Source organism: Nelumbo nucifera, chromosome 1 (assembly GCF_055504915.1).
Source record: "Nelumbo nucifera cultivar China Antique chromosome 1, China Antique-T2T, whole genome shotgun sequence".
Taxonomy (NCBI): domain Eukaryota; kingdom Viridiplantae; phylum Streptophyta; class Magnoliopsida; order Proteales; family Nelumbonaceae; genus Nelumbo; species Nelumbo nucifera.
In genome coordinates this window covers 109783918-109803834 of record NC_142649.1, presented here as the reverse complement: position 1 = coordinate 109803834, position 19917 = coordinate 109783918, and the positions used below count along the sequence as shown (strand labels likewise).

At 32.3% G+C, this 19917-nt stretch overlaps 1 protein-coding gene across 9 annotated transcripts in view; it reads right to left on the bottom strand.

Annotated features, from left to right (window-relative positions):
* The window catches only part of LOC104605893 (uncharacterized), an 86761-nt gene that overhangs the window by 17981 nt on the left and 48863 nt on the right, over positions 1-19917 (bottom strand). The window contains exon 14 of one of the 9 annotated variants that reach the window (XM_010270837.3): positions 11469-13766. The exons of 6 other annotated variants lie outside the window; for them this stretch is intronic. The gene's annotated coding sequence lies outside the window, so the exon portion shown is untranslated. Of the gene's footprint in view, positions 1-11468; positions 13767-17354; positions 18305-18417; positions 19437-19917 lie in introns of those variants that run through there. 2 more of the 9 variants (XM_010270839.3, XM_088892219.1) reach the window with 2 other exon arrangements.

Sequence of the window (19917 nt, the reverse complement as noted above, 5' to 3'; positions counted from 1 at the left end):
TACAACGAGAACCGAGAAAGAGAAAACAATGAGAACAAATACAATAGAACATTGAGGCTGAAAAACCCTAGATTTTGAAGAACGAGGAAAAATCAAAATGAATGCAATGAAAGAAAAAGTTAAAACCACATACCTTGGAAGGGAACAGATCCGTCTCCAGAAACCTTACAGGGGTTGCAGTAACAGCGAATCAAAGAGCAGTAGGGTTTTCTACGGGAGGCACAGCTGAAACGAGATGGTCTTCCTCGATTTCTTCCCCGGATTTCTTCCTCGAAGCTCGCCGTTGGATTTCTTCCTCAACGCTCGCCGTTCTTCCCTCGAAGCTCTCCTGACTCGAAGGTCTGTATGCTCGTGACCCTTGGTCGAACAAACAATGTTTTTTACACGTACAAAATATCTGCACGTGAGAGCACTAATCTCCTCGCACGTGTAGATTCCATTTAGCGTAAGGAGAAACCACCCATTTCGTAATTTATATATATATATATTAAAATATAGCGAAATTTTCTTTTTTTTATTTTTTATTTTTTTTTATTCTATCTCATTTTTTAAACAAGCAATGAGATGCACTTTTCCAATAACCTAAATGATCTTTTCTTCTAAAATTTCTCCTAAACTACCTCCCCACTATCCCACACTTTTTTCATAATTATCTCTAATTCCTATTTATCTTCTAAATTATCTCTATTTTCTATTTATCTCAAAAATTATCTCTAATTTAGTAGAGAATTATCTCCTAAATTATCTCTAATTCCTATTTATCCTCTCCCCAACTTTTTTATCTATATCTATCTAAATAAAGTTTGGATTAAAAAATTTAAGAATTATTTAACTATTCTAACAAAATTATATAATGACTTTAAAATATTTATTAAAAACACAAAAAAAATAATTTTATATTTTTACAAAATATATCAGGAAATTATGTACTAACAATTTAAATTTTGTTCTTCCGGATTATCAATTTAAATGTCATTCAAATAATAAAAATTAACATTAAAAAATAAAATCTTATTTAAATATTTCAATAAATAAATATCGCAAATAACAAATATTATAAATATATAAATAACTATATAACAAAATACTTAGTAATATGTAATACCTTTAAATAAATAAAATTCAAATAATAAAAATTTTAAATATTTTACATATTATTTAAATATTTAACATAACTAGATTTTAAGTAGTTAAAATAACGAAAATATGTAATAAATTTAAAAAATTCATAAAAATAGAAAAATAATTATAACATAATATTGAAATTAATAATAATTTAATATCTTACAAAATTAACAATAAAATTATGTATTAATAGTATAAATTATAATTTAATGGACTTTTAAATTCAGTAAATAACAAAAAATTTTAAATATTTTACATATTATGTAAATATTTAACATAACTAGATTTTAAATAGTTAAAATAACGAAATTATGTAATAAATTTTAAAAAAATTCTTAAAAGTAGAAAAATAATTATAGCATAATATTGAAGTTAATCATAATTCAATATCTTACAAAATTATGTAATAATAGTATAAATTATAATTTTATGAATTATTAAATTCAATAAATAATTAATATTTTAAAATTTAAATATTTTACATATTACTTAAGTAGTTAAGTAACTAAACATTTTAAATAGCAAAATATTTAACATAACAAGATTTTAAATTGGTTAAAATAAAGAAGTTATGTAATAAATTTAAAAAATATGAAAAGTAGAAAAATAATTATAACATAATGTTGAAATTAATAATATTTTAATATTTTACAAAATTAATAATTAAATAACTTTAATAATAATTTAATATTTTTACATAGTATTGTAAGTAACTAATTTCGCTTATATCAATTAATAATTCGAGAAAATAGCTTTCATAAAAATTACTATTTATTAATAATAATTTTAAACTCTTAATATATATATTTATTATATAATTACATATTCTAATATTAATATTTATTGTATTCCAGTAATTATTTATTGTTTTTTGTGATAAATGTATTTTCAGTAATTATGTATACATTTATTTTTGTCTTGTTATTTATCAAAAACTTTCAATAATTATTGGAGATTATATTATTATTGGAATTTTTAAATTTTTTTTATTGTACATATTGTATTTATTGTATTTTTATATAACTTATTGATTAATATTTATTAGAGATTATATTATTTATTGAATAATTTAATATATTTTTAGTACTTATTGTGTATTTTCGCTATAAATTTTCAACAATTATTGGAGATTAAAGTATTATTATTTATCAAAGATGAGACTATTAATTTATCTGAAATTATGAGTGTTCATGAGTTGGTTCGGTTCGGTTGTAGATTGTTTTGCCAACCAAATTGACCTGGTCAGTTGAAACCAATTGACCATTTGTGAAAACCGACCCACTCAAGTTGTATCAATTTTGGTCGATTTTTTGGTTTAGTCAATTGGTTCAAAAGATTTAAACTTAAAAAATAAATTTAAATTTTAAAAATTACAGTTCAATTGTTAAAAATTAAATTTATGATATAAAACATTTTAGACTAAGAAGTATGGGAAATTTCCCACTTTCCTATATTAAAAATTATATTTAAAATATAAAATATTAATATATATCAGTGGTCAAGTCATCCAATTTTGGTCGATTTACAAATGGCCAAAGCGAAACTGATCTAATATGGTCAGGTCAAGTTGATCAGGTTGGTCGGTTTCATCAATTTAATGAATAAACCTAATTGAAATTAATTATTATTATTTTTGTATTATAAAAAATTTATTAAAAGTAGTATATAAAATATGAAGAATTATTAATTATTTAAAATTTTGAAAATATAAAATAGTTGTATACTAACACACATTAGAGTTTTACATATTTACTTTAACCTACCTTATAGTATTCATTTTAATAAAATATCTCATATATTTTACAACTTATTTACTTAATCAACCTTTCATTAAGGAGTGTTTGTTTTGCCATTAGGGCCATGATTTTTTATTCCAAAAATACCCTTATCACTTTTTTGTACAGAAATCAAAATTGACCAAATATAGCCAATAGAGTGGTTGCCCGTGTCTTATTAGGGGCAAAAATGGTATTTTTATTTTTATTTTCTTTTGATAAAATTTATTTAAATGAACATTAGGGTTGACACTGTCATTTTCCACTGTCATCTAATGGAAGATTGATTAAATCCATAGCAAATTATAAGTGGTGTTTTAGTAAAATACAAACTATAGGGTAAATTTTAGTAAATCCATGAAACTATAAGGGGTATTTTAATAAATGACCATTTCTATTATTTATCTTTCGCTTAACAAATCTTGTGCATCGCACAGGTCCCCGCTAGTAAGTATATATATATATAGATTGAAAAAAAAAAATGAAGCCTATGATAACTAACCAAAATGCCTTAAACCACTAGCATAAGGGGAAAAAAAGATTAGCTACCTCTAATAATGAAAAAAATGGGGAAGGCCCATTTTTCATTATAACGAGGCTCGTGGCAATAATTTTATAACAAACATTCTTGTCCATTTTTTCCCAAAATAAGTAAAAGTTGAAAAAAAAAGTGAAGCCTATGACAACTAACCAAAATGCCCTAAACCTCTGGCAGAAAGGGAAAAAAAAGATTTGCTACCTCCGATAAAGGAAAAAAAATGAGAATTGCCAAGCTTTGTTTCAGTCTCATTATATAATGAAAACATGTTTTAATTTAGATTGGTTCATGAGAAATGGATTAGGTCCAATCCAATCTATTCAAATTGGTTTTAATTTAGATTGGTTCTAACCCAAACTTGATTCATTGATACCTGTGTTCTTATTATTTATCAATAGATCAGATATTGGCTCTATTTGACCCAATCTAATATGAATCATTACAGATGGATCAGGTTCGGTACAATCCAATAAATACTTTGGACCATTAAGTCTAAACTGGTCTAATTCAATATGTCTTATTGGTCCATCCAAACCATCTAAATTGATTTTGATTTGTATAGTATCCAATCTAAAACCGGTCCATTGATACCCCTACCGACAAGAAGATCTCAATGCTCCAACTGATTTGCTAATAATGTATTGTCCTACTCAAAGAAAAAAAAAATGCTCTTTTCTGAAGAAGATTAGAGAAAATATATTTAAAAGGATATTTTTGGGCATTTTTGAAAATTTTAAAACCTCACTTAATGTATACACGACCATTTTCTGTCTACTTTCCTAACGATGGACTAAACAAGGAAGTTAATTGCTAAAACTTTGAAAGTTTAGGGGGCAGATGCAATTTGATCCCATAGTTTTGAGACTAAGGTGGCGTTTGATAAATCTGAAAAGTTAAAAAGATATTAAAAGTGTCTGAAATCTGAAAAGAGGCATAGATGCTTTTTCTACTTTTTTAGAGGCTTTGAATCTATAAGTTTGTTTGTGTTGGATCAACCCTTTACCATCTGAAATTTACTTATTTTATTATTTTACCCCTAGAACATACTATTTGTAAATGTTGAGTTCAATTTGCATCATCTCATAAAAAATAATTTTCAACCTCAAAATAACATTGAAACAATACAAATAATAAATAATAAATTAATAGATAATAATTAATAATCAATAATTAATAATTACTAATTAATAAATGAAGCAATTAAAATTAAAAAATTAATGACTATAAAAATATTAAAATATAATAATTAATAATTTACACAAAGAAAAATAAAATAGTTTTTAAAAATTATAGAAATAATTAAAAATTACTATTTAATAAAAATATTTAATAATTAGTAATTTTAATAAAAATAATTATTAAATACTAATAATTAATAAAAAATAACAATAATTAATCTTTAATAAAAATATTAAAATAAGTAATATTTAATAAAAATAATTTATAATTAATAATAATATTATTATTTCTACTCACAGAACCGCCACTGCAATTTGCAACTAGGGGTGTCCACGGTTCAGTTAACCAAACCATGGCACCTTTTTGTAAACCGAACCGATGGTATCGGTTTTTCCAATTCTCCAAACCGAAACCGAACTAGTATCATTGGTTAACCAGTCCACTAGTTTTGGTTTTTGATCGGTTCGGTTCTTCGGTTTTTTGATTTTTTATATTTATATGTTATACAAATATATATATATATAATATTATAAATATTTGAAAAATACATAATATATTTATAAATAGATCATTATAAATATAATATAAGTATATATTTATATATATAATGAATATATATTTATATATAATACATAGAAAATATGACATATTAAAAAAATATATAAAATATACATAAAAATATATATACCGGTCGGTTCGTTTAACCGTCGGTTTTTTTGTAGGTTAACCGAAAACTGAACCGATCCTTTAGTTTTTCAAAAATCTCGAACCAAAACCAAACCGATCGGTTCAGTTAATTGCATTTTGTGGTTCGACTTCTTGATTTTTTTTGTTTTTCATGGACACACACCCCTAGTTGTAGTAGTGGTGGCGGTGGCGAAAAGATAGGGGAGAGAGAGAGAACCACTACCACTGCAACTTGCAGCAATGGTGATAGAAAGATACGGAGAGAGAGCGAGAGAACGAGAGAGCGAGAGCGAGAGAGAGAGAGAGAGAGAGAGAAAGAGAGAGAGAGAGAGGGAGCGAGAGAGATAGAAGGAACCGCCACCGTTGCAAGTTGCAGTGATGGTGAAGGGAGGACAGGGGGAGAGAGAGAGAGAGATAGAGAGAGAGAGAGAGAGAGAGAGAAAGAGAGAGTGAGAGCGAGAGAGAAGGAACCACTGCCGCTGCAGTGACGAGAATACAGGAGAGAGAGAGAGAGAGAGAGAGAGAGAGAAAGACAGAGACAGAGAGCGTGCAGTGACAGTGGAGCTTCGTATGCCGCAGTGAGGGTTCGATTCGAATTACATGAAGGGCAAAAACATAGTAATATTAAAATTTCTTTGATGGCATTTATGTCTTTTACACACCTCTCAATTACGTTTGAATGCATAAGTGCTAGGCTTTTAATTTAAAATTCCAGATCTAAAAAAAAAAATTCAGATCGATTTTTAGACGCAACACCAAACGAGTCTGGTGTCTGAAAAGCAAATTTTTCAGACACCAGACCTTTGAAAAGTATTATCAAACAAGGCCTAAGGCTGCAAATGGATCAGATCGGATTCAGCAAAAGGCATATCCAATCTGATTCGATAAGAAATACTATCAATAAGAATCCGTTGGTTCCGAATATTACAATTCGAATTTGAATTCAAATATCGGATATCTGATCCAAATCCAATTTAATTTGAATTGTAATAAGAAAACTTGATGATATAATATAAATAATATAATATAATATAATAATGTTTCACAGTTAACAGATCGGATCGGATCTAGGTATATTTGAATTTGATTCATTAATTAAACAAATCGACTTTTGATTTGTTAAGATGAAGGGAGGTATCGAATTGAATTTGGGAGGTAGGAGAATCAATAATTTGCCTAAAAATTTTCTATTATTTTGTGGTAAAACAAAAGGAGTCTTTAGACAAAAGGGTTATAACCAGGTCAACAAAGATCTTCTAAGTCTAAACAATTTATCGTACTACTTCTGTCATACGATGATACGAAGGATAGATATGACCAATCGGATCCATCCATTAGTCAGGGTCCACCTGGATTTACCACATTTTTTATTCCCCCGATCCATACAGCCCTGTATGACTGTATCTTACATCGAGTTATAATCGACACCAGTGACTGAAATTATAATCGACACCGGTGCATGGATATACATAGATGACTGGGGGTTTTAGAACTTTGGAATGATAGAATGCATCCCCTAATGCTTATAAAATAATAAAAATAATGACTATCAATCATATCAATGCATAATGATAACCAATTTTTGACATCAGGTCTATCAATATTTTGACCTTTGATTGTTTTTTAACTACAAGAAAGTGCAGGAGGAAAAGGGCTATGATGCTGTAATTGTGGTTCTGGGCCTAAAATTTCTTGAAAAGAAGATGAAAGAATACATGGGAGCAAGGATCAAAATTTCGTTACATATAGGCCCATATCGACCAATACATATCATATTGGAGCCTTCCCGATATATCTCTATAGGAGTGTTTCGGGTCGGTGAGTGGTTTACGGGGTAGAGTAACCTTAAACCAGCTCCTTTGAACTAGTTTCGAAAAAAAACACATAAATAACAGTACTAATACAGGCTGATACGCCCCCAGCATATCGCCCTGCATCGATATTTTGAACCTTGCATGGGAAATTAGATCTATTACAAAATAGAACTCTGCCCGCATAACATCTAGTTGCATGAATATCTCCCATATGTATGTTAAATTCATGCATGGAGAGATATTCCTAATGTATGACTGGATTCTCATGCTTTCAATATGTGCAGTGTTTTTGCTTGCAGGAATCCCGTCACATGCATACGTGGGGTCCTTTTTGAGTGCCCAGCTACAGATTGCAGTGCTAAAGGGAAGTTTGCATCAAGATCTGGTGCAAATACAAGTGTATGAACCTGGTAACCAATCACGAGTGAATATACCGATGTTCCATACCCATATGAGTAGTAGCGGAGAATGCAATATAAAGAGGATACAAGGCTCGAGCATGAAGTTATAATTTTATTTTCATCTAAGTCAATTCCACTTTCTTCTTAGGGATTGTTTAATTAGATTGCTATTAGACTCTTGATCTCTGGTCTAATTTAACAATTTCAAAAGATTTAGAAGAGGAGCAATATGATGATTATTGCACACCAGAGGTTATTTAGCATTTGGATATGTAGGCTTTGTTTGGGGGCAGGTAAATTGATGGGTCCCATGGAAAAGAAGTAAACCTACGTTCATATTTCAGTATTAGTGGGTCCCACAGAAAAAATGATTCTTGAGTGATTCATTTACCTGGACAAATAATACTCTCTTGAGACTTGGGTAAATCAATTATCCATTCACACTAAAAATTGCTAATACATGATGGGATAGTATTGTCCCTTCAATAATGTCACATTTTTGGATAAAAGTCATTGTACAATTTTACATGGAGAACAAAATAACACCGGTAAGTGCATTTATTCAATTAAGTGTTTTCTAGTAAGCACTTGCCTGAATAAGTGCATTTACATAGGTAAATGATTTACCAAGAAACAAACAAGGCCTATTGTTAACATAATCTATACCATATATAAAAGTGTGAATGTAGTGTGAAACTTTTTTTGGACTAAATTTATACTATATTTCTTTGTTTGAGAAATGGTATAAAAGTCATTTTATTATAGCTTTAATGCAATATTTAATGGCTACTAAAATGCCTACACTTGTATATTTAATCCATCTCTAATTGTTAGGGTTGAAAATCTAACTTCAGTTATTACTTTCCACCTTATTTAATCCCTTTTCATTAAGTCTTATACTTAAGGTATTAAATCTCATTTTCTCTTACTAAATCCTATATTTTTAAGTTATTTTTCACTAATAAATACTACTAATTATATTTATGTCAACATTTTTACAATATAAACTCATATTTTAAAACTGACTAAAAAATAAAACAATTTTTTATCTAAGTGGTGGCTAAGCAATTCAACTACCCGAATCAAATTGATCAACTTAAGAAGTCATAATTAGGTAATAAAATTTTTAAAATAGAAATAAATATAGAAAATTACAGAAATATAGAAAAATTAGACACATATATGAAATTTTTATTAATCAAATTAAAAAAATAAATGTAATAAATAATAATTATTTTCATTGATAATGAAAACGAAATACATAATTTAGAATTAACCAAAAATGAAATATAAAAAATTGATAATAAATAGTTCAACTTTTGGGTTAAATTTGTTAACCTTTAATGTCATAAATGAATAATAATAATTAAAAAAATACATAAATTTTACAAAGAAAAAGCATTCAAGCACATGTATAGTATCATATATTTATCGTATTAAATAAAAGTAAGTATGAGGTATTAGAATTACTTTTACACACATAAATACAAAAAAAATGTAGAAAAAAATTGAACACATCTATAATTCTATATTTACAATACTATTAAAAATATGAATAAGATTGTGGAACTATCTTTTGACTAAAATACTCATTTTTAAATTTAGTCATTATTTAATTGTACATTGTATAGTTTAAATTGTAAATTGAACTACTATTTTTCACCTCATTCAATTCCTTTTATTTAAATCTTACATTTTTTTGATAAATGAACAAAAGAAAAAAGATACCCCAAAAAGAGAAAACACTACCAAAAGAAGAGTCTAGCCAAGCAATTAGGCATGTCAATGATTTTTGAAACTTCACAAATAGATCCAATTATCACATATTTGGATAAGGTGTTTATATAATTAGGTTTGTATTTTTCAATTTGCATTTAATTAATAATAAAAAACAAAAAATACATAAAATTTATAGAAAATTTTGAATATATTATTACTATCATAATCCACCTCATTTAATATCCTCTTATTAAGTCTTACAATTAACTTAAGGTATTCTTTATAATAAATGCTACTAATTAGATCTATGCCAATATTTTTAACAATATAAGCCCATATATTTTAGAACTGACTCAAAAACAAAATCATTCTTTATCAAAGTGATGGCTAAGCAATTTAACCATCCGAATAATGATCAATCTAAGAAGTCATAGTTAGATAATAATTTTTTTAAAAAGAAATAAATATAGAAAATTACAAAAATGTAGAAAACATTAGCCACATTTATGATATTTTTGTTAGTTAAATTAAAAAAGTAAGTGTAATAAACAATAATTATTTTTATTAATAAAGTAGAAGTTACTGAAAGTTGTTTTAGTGTGATCTTTGTGAAGAAAAGAAGAAGATGATGAAGAGTTTCAACAAGAGAAAGAAGAGAAGAAGAAGAGAAGAGAGTGGGATGTCGCCATAATTGAATAGATCTGGCCGCCAACCCTTCTTTGATTTATATACTTTATAAAAAGAATGAAAAGTACAATGATACCCTTAGTAGGTCGACTACTTTAAGTAGCTGAACAATTACAACTTAAACTTAACATAAACTAATGGGCCTAAGACCCAATAACTTCCTAACTAAATAACTTAAATAAAAATAAAATAAAGCTAGGCCCAATAACTTAAAATCAGCCCATACTCAACACTCCCCCTCAAGTTGGAAATAAATGCCACACATTCCCAACTTACATAGATCATGCTCCAGCTTGTTTCTTGCAACACCTTTTGTAAGAACATCAACAAGCTGTAAATCAGAAGTAATGTATGGAAGACAAACTTCCCCTGAAGTCACAATTTCTCTTATGAAATATTTGTCCACTTCAATGTGTTTTGTCCTGTCATGCTGAACTGGGTTGTGTGTAATGTTAATTGCTGCCTGATTATCACAGTACAACATCATAGGTTCTTCTGCCTCAATACCAATTTCTCCTAACAAGGAATAGATCTAGAGAAGCTTTGAAACTCCATGTGCCATGGCTTTGTATTCAACTTCTGCACTTGACCTCGCCACAACTTCTGTTTCTTACTTTTCCATGAAACTAGATTGCCTCCAAGAAGAGTGCAAACTCCCGAGGTAGATCTCCTGTCATCTAAGTGTCCTGCCTAATTAGCATCTGTGTAAGCCTCTAGCTTCAACTGTCCATGGTCAACAAATAGTGTGCTTCTACCTGGGTGTCCCTTCAGATAAGCAAGAATTCTGTCAACAGCCTCCTAATGTTGGACTCGTGGGGCATGAATGTATTGACTCACCACACTCACTGCATAAGAGATGCCTGGTCTTGTCATACATAAATATAACAATTGCCCCACTAGTCTCTGATATCTCCCAATGTCCTTCACCAGTTCACCTTCTGATGCATTAATTTTGTGATTCTGGTCGATAGGAGTTATGGCTGCCTTTGTTCCATGTTTCCCTATCTCTTGTAAAAGGTTTTGAACATAATTCCTCTGAGAAATAAAGATTTCATGTTTTGATCTTGCTACCTCAATGCCCAAGAAATACCTCAACTCCCCAAGATCATTAATTTGAAATTCTCTGTATAAATTCTTTTTCAAACTATCAATCTCATTCAGGTCATTTCCTGTAACTACAATGTCATTCACATAAACTATTAGTACTGACACCATGGACCCCCTCCGCTTCACAAACAAATAATGGCCTGATCATAGTTGTCAAGGCGACGCCTAGGTGACAGGTGCCCTTTAAAGCTCGCCTCACCTAATCGCCAAGCAGTTTTCTACTTCCTACTAGAAATAATCATTTTGTGTATTTATATACTAATTTCTTTTTATTATTTTCTTATTTATTAGGGTTTAATCAATACAAACATTGCTAAATATTGTATTGCACCCTCAAAGACTTAAAAAACCTAAACCAATAAGTATGAAAGAACTTAAAATTTTATCTAATCAGCACATTTTCCTCTTCCATATATTCTTCTTCTACTTCTTCTTCTACTACTACCAATACTTTTTATTTTCTTCTTTTCCTATAAGAAAAATAAGGGTTCAGCCCCTATGTTTTTTGAATTTTATTTTCCCTCTTCATTTTCTTTTCATGAATATATTGATTTTCTATACTTTAATATGAAATTTATACTTTTCTTATGAAAATCATGAATAATTATTATAGAAATATGGTTATGGAACCGAGGGATCTAGCCTAGGATCTATGTTTTTAACATAAAAAAATACATTGCCTAGGTGCCCGCCTAGGTGACTAAGTGACAAGGCACCCCCCAGTCGCCTAGCCTCACCTTGGCACCTTGAAAACTATGGGCCTGATTGATTCTGAGTATAGCCAAAAGCAATTAAGGCTTTTTTGAACTTGTCAAACCACGCTCTAGGAGACTGTTTTAAATCATAAAGAGACTTCTTCAATATGCATACATTTCCATTTTTAGCATCATTGTAGAAACCAGCAAAAAGATCCATATATACTTATTCTTGAGGTCCCCAATAAGAAATGCATTTTTCATATCAAGTTGGAAAATGGGCCAAGAGTATGTAACAGCAAGAGAGAGAATGATCCAAACAGAATTCATTTTTGCAACTAGTGCGGAAGTCTCTAAGTAATCAATGCCTTAGGATTGAGTGTACCCTTTTGTAACCACTCTTGCCTTATACCTTTCTATACTTCTATCTACCTTGTATTTAACTATATAAATCCATCTGCATCCAACAATCTCCTTGTCCTCTGGTAGATCCACAATCTCCTACGTCTGAATTTTAATTAAAGCTTCAATTTCTTCATGCATAGTTGTTTTCTACTCAGGTTTGGAGAGAGCCTCATTGACACGCTTGGGTATAAACACAGAGTCGAAGGAAGAAATGAAGGCTCGATAAGAAGGAGAAAGTCCAATGTAGGAGAGATACTGCAAGATACAATGAGCAATACACTTTCTCTTCCCTTTTCTGAGTGCAATAGGAAGGTCAAGGTCATCTGAAATGGGGTTAATGGAATCAATAGGAACTAAAACATCAAAGGGAGAAAGAGGAATACCCGAGTCAGTGTCAGCCGAATCTGGAGTCTCCAAGGAACCGATAGGAAGTGATGTGGGTTCTTCTACTATGGAATCAACCTCCCTGTGAAGTCGTAGGCACTGTCGTGAGAAACACTAAGAAATAGGACGCAAGGGAGGTGGTAAAGTAGGTGACATAGGAGGATTAAACACAGGAGTGGACACATGGACTGGAACCAGAAGAGGAATAGACTACTCACTTCCTTCCCCAAAACACTCCCCCTGAGAAGAACCCTTCTAGAAAAAAAGGTGTGGGCTCAAAAAATGTGACATCCATACTAACATACCGACTCCCAAAGACTGGATCATAGCAACAGTATCCTTTCTGATTTTCTACATACCCAAGAAAAACACACTTCTTTGCATTCAGATCAAACTTTGAGCGATGAGGACCAAGAACATGAGCAAAGCAAACACAACCAAAAACCTTGAGAGGAATGTGAAACATCTCTCCCTCAGGAAAAAGAAGGTTGAATGGGGTACTATATCCAAGAACACGAAAAGGCACCCTATTAATTAGAAAGATTGTTATGAGAACTACATCACCCAAAAATCAAACTGGAACAATAGATGTTATCATCATGCTCATCGCAATCTCAACGTGTCTGTTCTTCCTTTCTACTACACCATTTTGCTATGGAGTGTAAGAACAACTGCTCTAATGAATTACTCCATACTCTGATAGATACGAAGCAATGTTCTTTTCAAAATATTCCTTAGCATTGTTTAATCTGAACACTTTCACTCGTACCCCAAATTGTGTTAGCACCATCTGATAAAACTGTCGAACCAAGGGTGGCACCTCATTATGGGATCTTATCAAGTAAATCCAAGAATATCGAGAAAAATCATCCACAAATAAAAAGAAAGTATCGGTAGCCACCCATAGAAGGAACATGGTATGGTCCCTACACATCAATATAAATAACATCAAAAGCATATGAACATCTTTTATGACTAGTTTTAAAGGAATGTCTACAATGTTTTCCAAACTGATAACTTTCACACTCTAAACTAGATAAACTAACACACTCAAATAACTTTGGAAATAAGAAACGCAAAGAAGAAAAAGATAAATGTCCCAACCGATTATGCCAAAGCATAATCTGACCCACAGACTCTGACTCAAAATCCCTATTGACATGATGATTCTGATGACTAAGAAGTGCATCTAGAAGGTAGATTCCATTCATCTCATGACCATTCCCAATTGTCATCTTTGAAACCAGATCCTGCAAAATACAATGGCCAAGAGAAAAAATCACTGAGCAATTCAAGTTCTTAGTCAAACTACTAACAGATAACAAGTTAGTACTCAATCTGGGTACATGGAGGACAGATGGTAGGGAAATGGAATCAGTTATCTTGACAGACGACCCATTTCCAGCAATGAGAACATGAGATCCATTAGTTGTGGAAACTCTGTCTCTACCAGAGCAGAGTTGGTATGAGGAGAAAATAGTGAAAATATGGGTCATATGCTCTGAGGCTCCAGAATCTATAATCCAAAGAGGTCCCTCCTTACCTGAAGTAGAAACATAGTTTGCAATGGCATGTGAACTACTTGTATGGGCAAAAGAAGTAGAATGTCCACCACCAGATCCACTTGTACCTAGTTGTCCACCTGATAACGGATTAAGTAACTACCCATATCTCTCAAGTTTGACCCACACTGCGGCAGTTGCAATAAACTCCAAAGTAGCTGTAGTAGGAGGTCCAGGTAACTCACCGGTTACTACCATGTTCACATTTCCCTTTTTTTTGTGTCTATTCGACACAAGGTGAAGGTGAAACTTCCAGCAAGTATCTCTCATGTGTTTAGACTTCTTACAGTAGTCGCATATTAGGTCCTTATCTTCCTTGCTGATTTCATTTCCACCCCTATCTCCACTCTGTTTAGATTTCACAGTACTATACCATAGCTGACTGCTCAAAACCCGAATTCTTCATCATCACATTCATCCTACTCTCTTCCCCTGATACAAAGGCATATGCCTGAGAGAAAGTAACACTATCCATAGAAAGGATATGTTGCCTTGCAATGTCATACTCGGGATTAAGGCCAACAAGAAATTCAAAGACTCTAGAGCTTCTGGTAGGTTGTTGCATCCTTACTACTTTCCCAAACCACTGTCTCTAGATGGTCAATCTCCTGCCATAGGGTTTTAAGGATCGAAAAATAAACAACAATAGGTTTATTTCCTTATTTGGTAGCAATAACCTAGTGTCTCAACTAGTAAGCCCTAGCAACATTTTCACTCTGTCAATAGGTTTCTGCAACCCCATCCCAAATTTCCTTAGTTGTATTTGCCCACAAAAAATTTTTACTTGTATGGAGCAACATAGAATTGCACAACCAAGTCATTACCATATAATTTTCCTATACCCACCAGGAGTAGTTAGTCTCGAGTTTCACTTCCTCACCAGTGATATACCCCAACTTCCCACGAGCACCAATGGCCATCTTTGCAAATTGTGACCATTCTAAATAGTTTGTACCATCTAACTTAATTGCAGTGATGGTCCCAGCCCTGAAAAGGTCTTCGACACCTCCCCCTTGTCCCATTTCACACTCCGATTTGTTTTCAACTCTGTGACCCTCAATTATGCCCAAAAAAGGGTTAGAAAATCACTTTAAGATGAATAAATATAGAATAATTTCCTTCAGGCACCACGAATACCCTTCTGATACCCTAGATGCTCCTCACACAAAAGATTCCTTTTTCGTGAGAGCTGGAGGAGAGAAGAAGCAACTGCTCCCTCCAAAGGCCTCCAAAACAGGTGGGACTTGAACCGCCCCCTTCAGAAAACTCCAAGAAACCCTAAAAAAACTACTAGGGCACCACTTCCTAAGTCAAAATTGAAGAGTCCTACAAAAACATGACTCTCCCCCTTTTTTCCAGTTCTTCCTGAATTTGATGGGAAACCCTAGACCAACTATAGGGCAAAACAAATTCACCAAAAAAATCCAAAAATTGGGCTTACCTAAGGTCTTCGATCAGTCTCTCACATCACTATGCAGTTGGCTGATCCAGGGCAGCATGATGGAGCAGCTCAAGAAACCTTCGACCTGCTCTGATACCAAGTAAAAGTTGCTAAAAGTTGTTTTAGTGTGATCTTTGTGAAAAGAGTGGGATGTCGCCAGAATTGAATAGATCTGGCCGCCAACCCCTCTTTGATTTATATACTTTATAAAAAGAACAAAAAGTACAATGATACCCTTAATAGGTTGGCTACTTAGTAGCTGACCAATCACAACTTAAACTCAATAAAAACTAATGAGCCTAAGGCCCAATAACTTCCTAACTAAATAATTTAAATAAAAATAAAACAAAGTTGGGCCCAATAACTTAAAATCGGCCCAAACTCAACAAATAATGAAAATGAAATGCATAATTTAGAACTGACTAAAAATAAAATTATTTTACTATTTGACAAAGATCAATAATTCAACTTTTAGGTCAAATGTGTTAACATTTAATGTCATACATAAACAGTAAAAATTAATAAAATATAAGAATATAAGAATGAAAAAATATATAAGTTTTGCAAAAAAAAAAAACTTTTAGGCACATGTTTAATATTATATAATTATAATATTAAACAAAAAGTAAGCATGACATATCAAAATTGTTTTTACACACAAAAATACAAAAATTATAGAAAAAATCGAACGCATCTATAATTCTATATTTACACTGCTATTAAAAGTAATGAATACTCATTTTTTAATTTAGTCCATATTTAATTGTAAGGTTTAAATTGTAGAACTACTACTTTTCACCTCATTAAATTTCCTCTATTTTAAACTTACATTTTTTTGATAAATCAACAAAAGAAAAAAGATACTACAAAAAGAAGAGTCTAACCAAGCATGTAGGCCTGTCAATGATGCTTGAAACTTCACAACTCGGTCTGATTATCATATATTTAGATGAGGTTTTTATAAAATCATATTTGGATTTTGCAATCTGCACACAATTAATAATAAAAAATAAACAAGATATAAAACAAGAAATAAAAAATACATATTTATTGTTATTTTTAGACGCATCATTACTATGATTATCATTATCTAGAATTTCCACGTGCAAAGCACGTGCACACATACTAGTATGATAAAATAGGTGAACCTTGTTTATGCTTAGATGTGATTGGTTTGAGCACATCTAGTGTCACTCGAGAATCTCTCTACGGTTCTTCAGCACAATTTCTAATCTTACCTTCCAAACTAGATATTACAAATAGACGAGGATAGAGGATAAAATCTTACCAAGTCTTGTTTTTGTGCTCTAATTGCAGAAAAATCATCAAAACTGTTAGATCTACATGATGGAAGTGTAGATCTGCAAAAAAAAAGCCCAAGGATGCCGGACTCCATGGCTTCTACTCGGCAAGTGGTGATGTCTTGCTGGAGGCCTAGGCTGATGAATGGAAAGAAAAAAGGTTGAAGATGGGTGGCCAGGGATTGTAGATCACGATCTACTCTTACTTTGACGAAAGATCGTTGGAACCTTGATCAGAGATTTTATTGTTGACAGAAATCTGGGGTGTCGTGAGGAAGACAACAGAAACTGAAAAGTGCAGCCTGATAAATTTTTTTTTCTCACAATTGTCTCTTCTCAGTGGGGTCACACCATTTCACTGCAACCCCGCATCCTGAGTTTTTGGAACCTGTGTCCCACTTTTTCTCATCCCATCCCCCAAAACAAATGCATGAAATATGGCATCTTAGGCGAATATTCTTATTTTCTAAGTCGTTTCTTGGCAATCAAATACACCATTGGGGAGAGGGAGAGGGAGGATCAAGAAGGCAAAGATTGTCATATTGCTTTTTAATTTTTTTTAGAATAGGTCTTACATATAATTTAAATGGTTAACCACTAACCTCTTCTGTTTCAGCCAACAGAAGCTCTAATGTAGAAAGCTCTTTTAGCAAAAGTTACAGCTTTCAGAATTTAACCAGAAAAAAGCATTTCCATTTCCACAAGGCTGATTTCAGGGCTCAAACTTGCCACATGAACAGAAAGTGATGTTCCAAACATGTAGAACCATTTTGTCTGCCACCAGCACTGCCGCATAGATGATTGGCATGTTTAGATCTCTTTGTGCAAGATAATGTGTCTGGGTAATCCATTTTCATTGGCCTATATAAGGAAAATTAACTGCAAATATTTGGAAGATTCCTGGGTTATGTTAATGAATCCCTACTCACTAATATTTGGAAGATTCCTAGGTTTTCCTTTACCAGATATATAATACTACTTCATCTTGCCAAAAGAAACTCAAATCCCCACAGGTGTCAAATAATTTACTTTGGCACTAGGCTTTTGAAATATGGAAACAACTTGGGTTAGCATTGTTCCTTTGAGTCTCAGATATATAGCAGAAAAGCTAATGAATTTCCACCTATAGGAGGTAGAGAAACAAAGGTTGCCCGGCAAATGAAATGTAAAACACCAAAATGTCCATAGAAATTTAGTTGAAGCAAAATTGGCTTTGGATTGGGAAGAGGAGAAAGCTTCTGTTCAATGACTTGTAAATGCAAAGAGAAGAGAGAATCCAACTGCTGATCATTTATTTACAAGAGATTAATTGAAGTTATGACAGGCTTGAGAGACAGTAGAGAGTGCTTCTGTTTCACATAATACATGAATAATGGGATAAGAGAAGTAAGCCAATGAATTGAATTTAAAGAAGAAGTCAAGGCAGTAACTTATGAAATGGTAAAGGGAATTACTTTTGCTCTGGATCAATTCTCCATGTCATTCTGTAAAAGCAATGTTGGGGGATCATTAAGGGATTTTAAGTTTTTGAAGAGTTTTATGTAAAGTCATAACTAGAAAAAAACTTATGTCACTTTCATTACTTTAATTCCAAAGAAAGTGACAAAAATAAAGAATTAAGGGACCATATGCCAATAAGCTTGGTTGTAAGTGTGTATAAAGTAATTGCCAAAGTCATTGCCTTTCAAATGAAAAAGGTGAAGAGAATGAAGAGTTCTATTTCTTAAGGAACAGATTTTTTTTTTTGATGAATGAATGGTATTTTATTAAATACAGATAGATATAGTACAAGCATGAAGAACCCTAAGAGGAGGCACGAGGTGTTACCTCCCCTTAAAGGTGGTTCCAAACCCAACTCTTTTCAGATTGCAGTTACAAATTATCCAAAAACAGAGAATCCCTTGAAGCCCCTTGTTTAGCTAAAGAACTTGCCAAAGCATTTGCCGATATACTAAGCCACTGAAAGCTAACTGACATGGTTTTCGTAAGCCATTTGACTTTTTTGATGATGTCCCTATATCCCCAAACAACAGTTTCTAGGTTTGATATCCATCCCACTATCACCTTAGAGTCTCCTTCAACTATCAAATTAGTCACTCCAAGTTGGTTGGAAATCTGTAGTCCTTGTACCACAGCTAATATCTCAGCCCTTGTAGAGTCTCCATAACCCGCTGGACCTAAGAATAAGGACAGAATGTTGCCATCCTTATTCCTTAGGATCCATCCTATACACCGAAGGTCCTAGATTGCCTTGACTGCTCCCATCAAAGTTTAACTTTACAACTCCTTCCGGAGGGGGTAACCAACTTGCTTGTGTTTTATTTTTCTTGGATGATGTGGAGGCCACTGCTGCCCAACTCCTTCAAAGGTCATCACTGGGGTAATCCACAAAGAGATCAGTAGTTTTTAGCCAAAGGATTGCCCTTGTTAGTTAGTATACAATCCTTTATTTCAACAATGCTTCTCTCCTCCTGGAAAATTCTGGCATTTCTTTCCTCCCAAATGGTCCATAAGAGGGCTGCCCTAATACATTTCCACATTACTTTCCCTCTCTTTGTTGGCCAACCAAGAAAAGACAGATCAAAAAGTAGATTTACTTCAGGAGGCAAGTTCCACCTGTACCCAAACAACATAAAAACCCAATTCCAAATATTTACTGTAAAAGAGCAAGAAATCAGTAGGTGATAACAGTCCTCATTCTACACTTTACATAAAATGCACCAATTGGGGGGCAAGCATGAATAAGGTCTCTTTTTTTGTACATTGTCCACAGTATTAACTTTACCATAATACACTTCCCAACAAAAACCAGCAATTTTAGGTGGAATTGGCCTTAACCAGACTTCTTTAACTGGGAACAACAAAGAGGAAGGAGTAGAGTAAAGGGACTTAAAGAAGGAAGAACAAGAGAAGGAGCCACTCGAGGTCAAAGACCAAAATATTCTATCTGGTTTAGGAGGGTCCAAACAAACAAAATCAAGTAAAAGTAAGAGCTCAGAGGCAAAAACCGATTCCTCATCCCTCAACCCCCTACAGAACCCAAAATCCCAATTAAGAGACAATGGGGGAACGGGGGGAGAAAGAAACCTCAAAACAG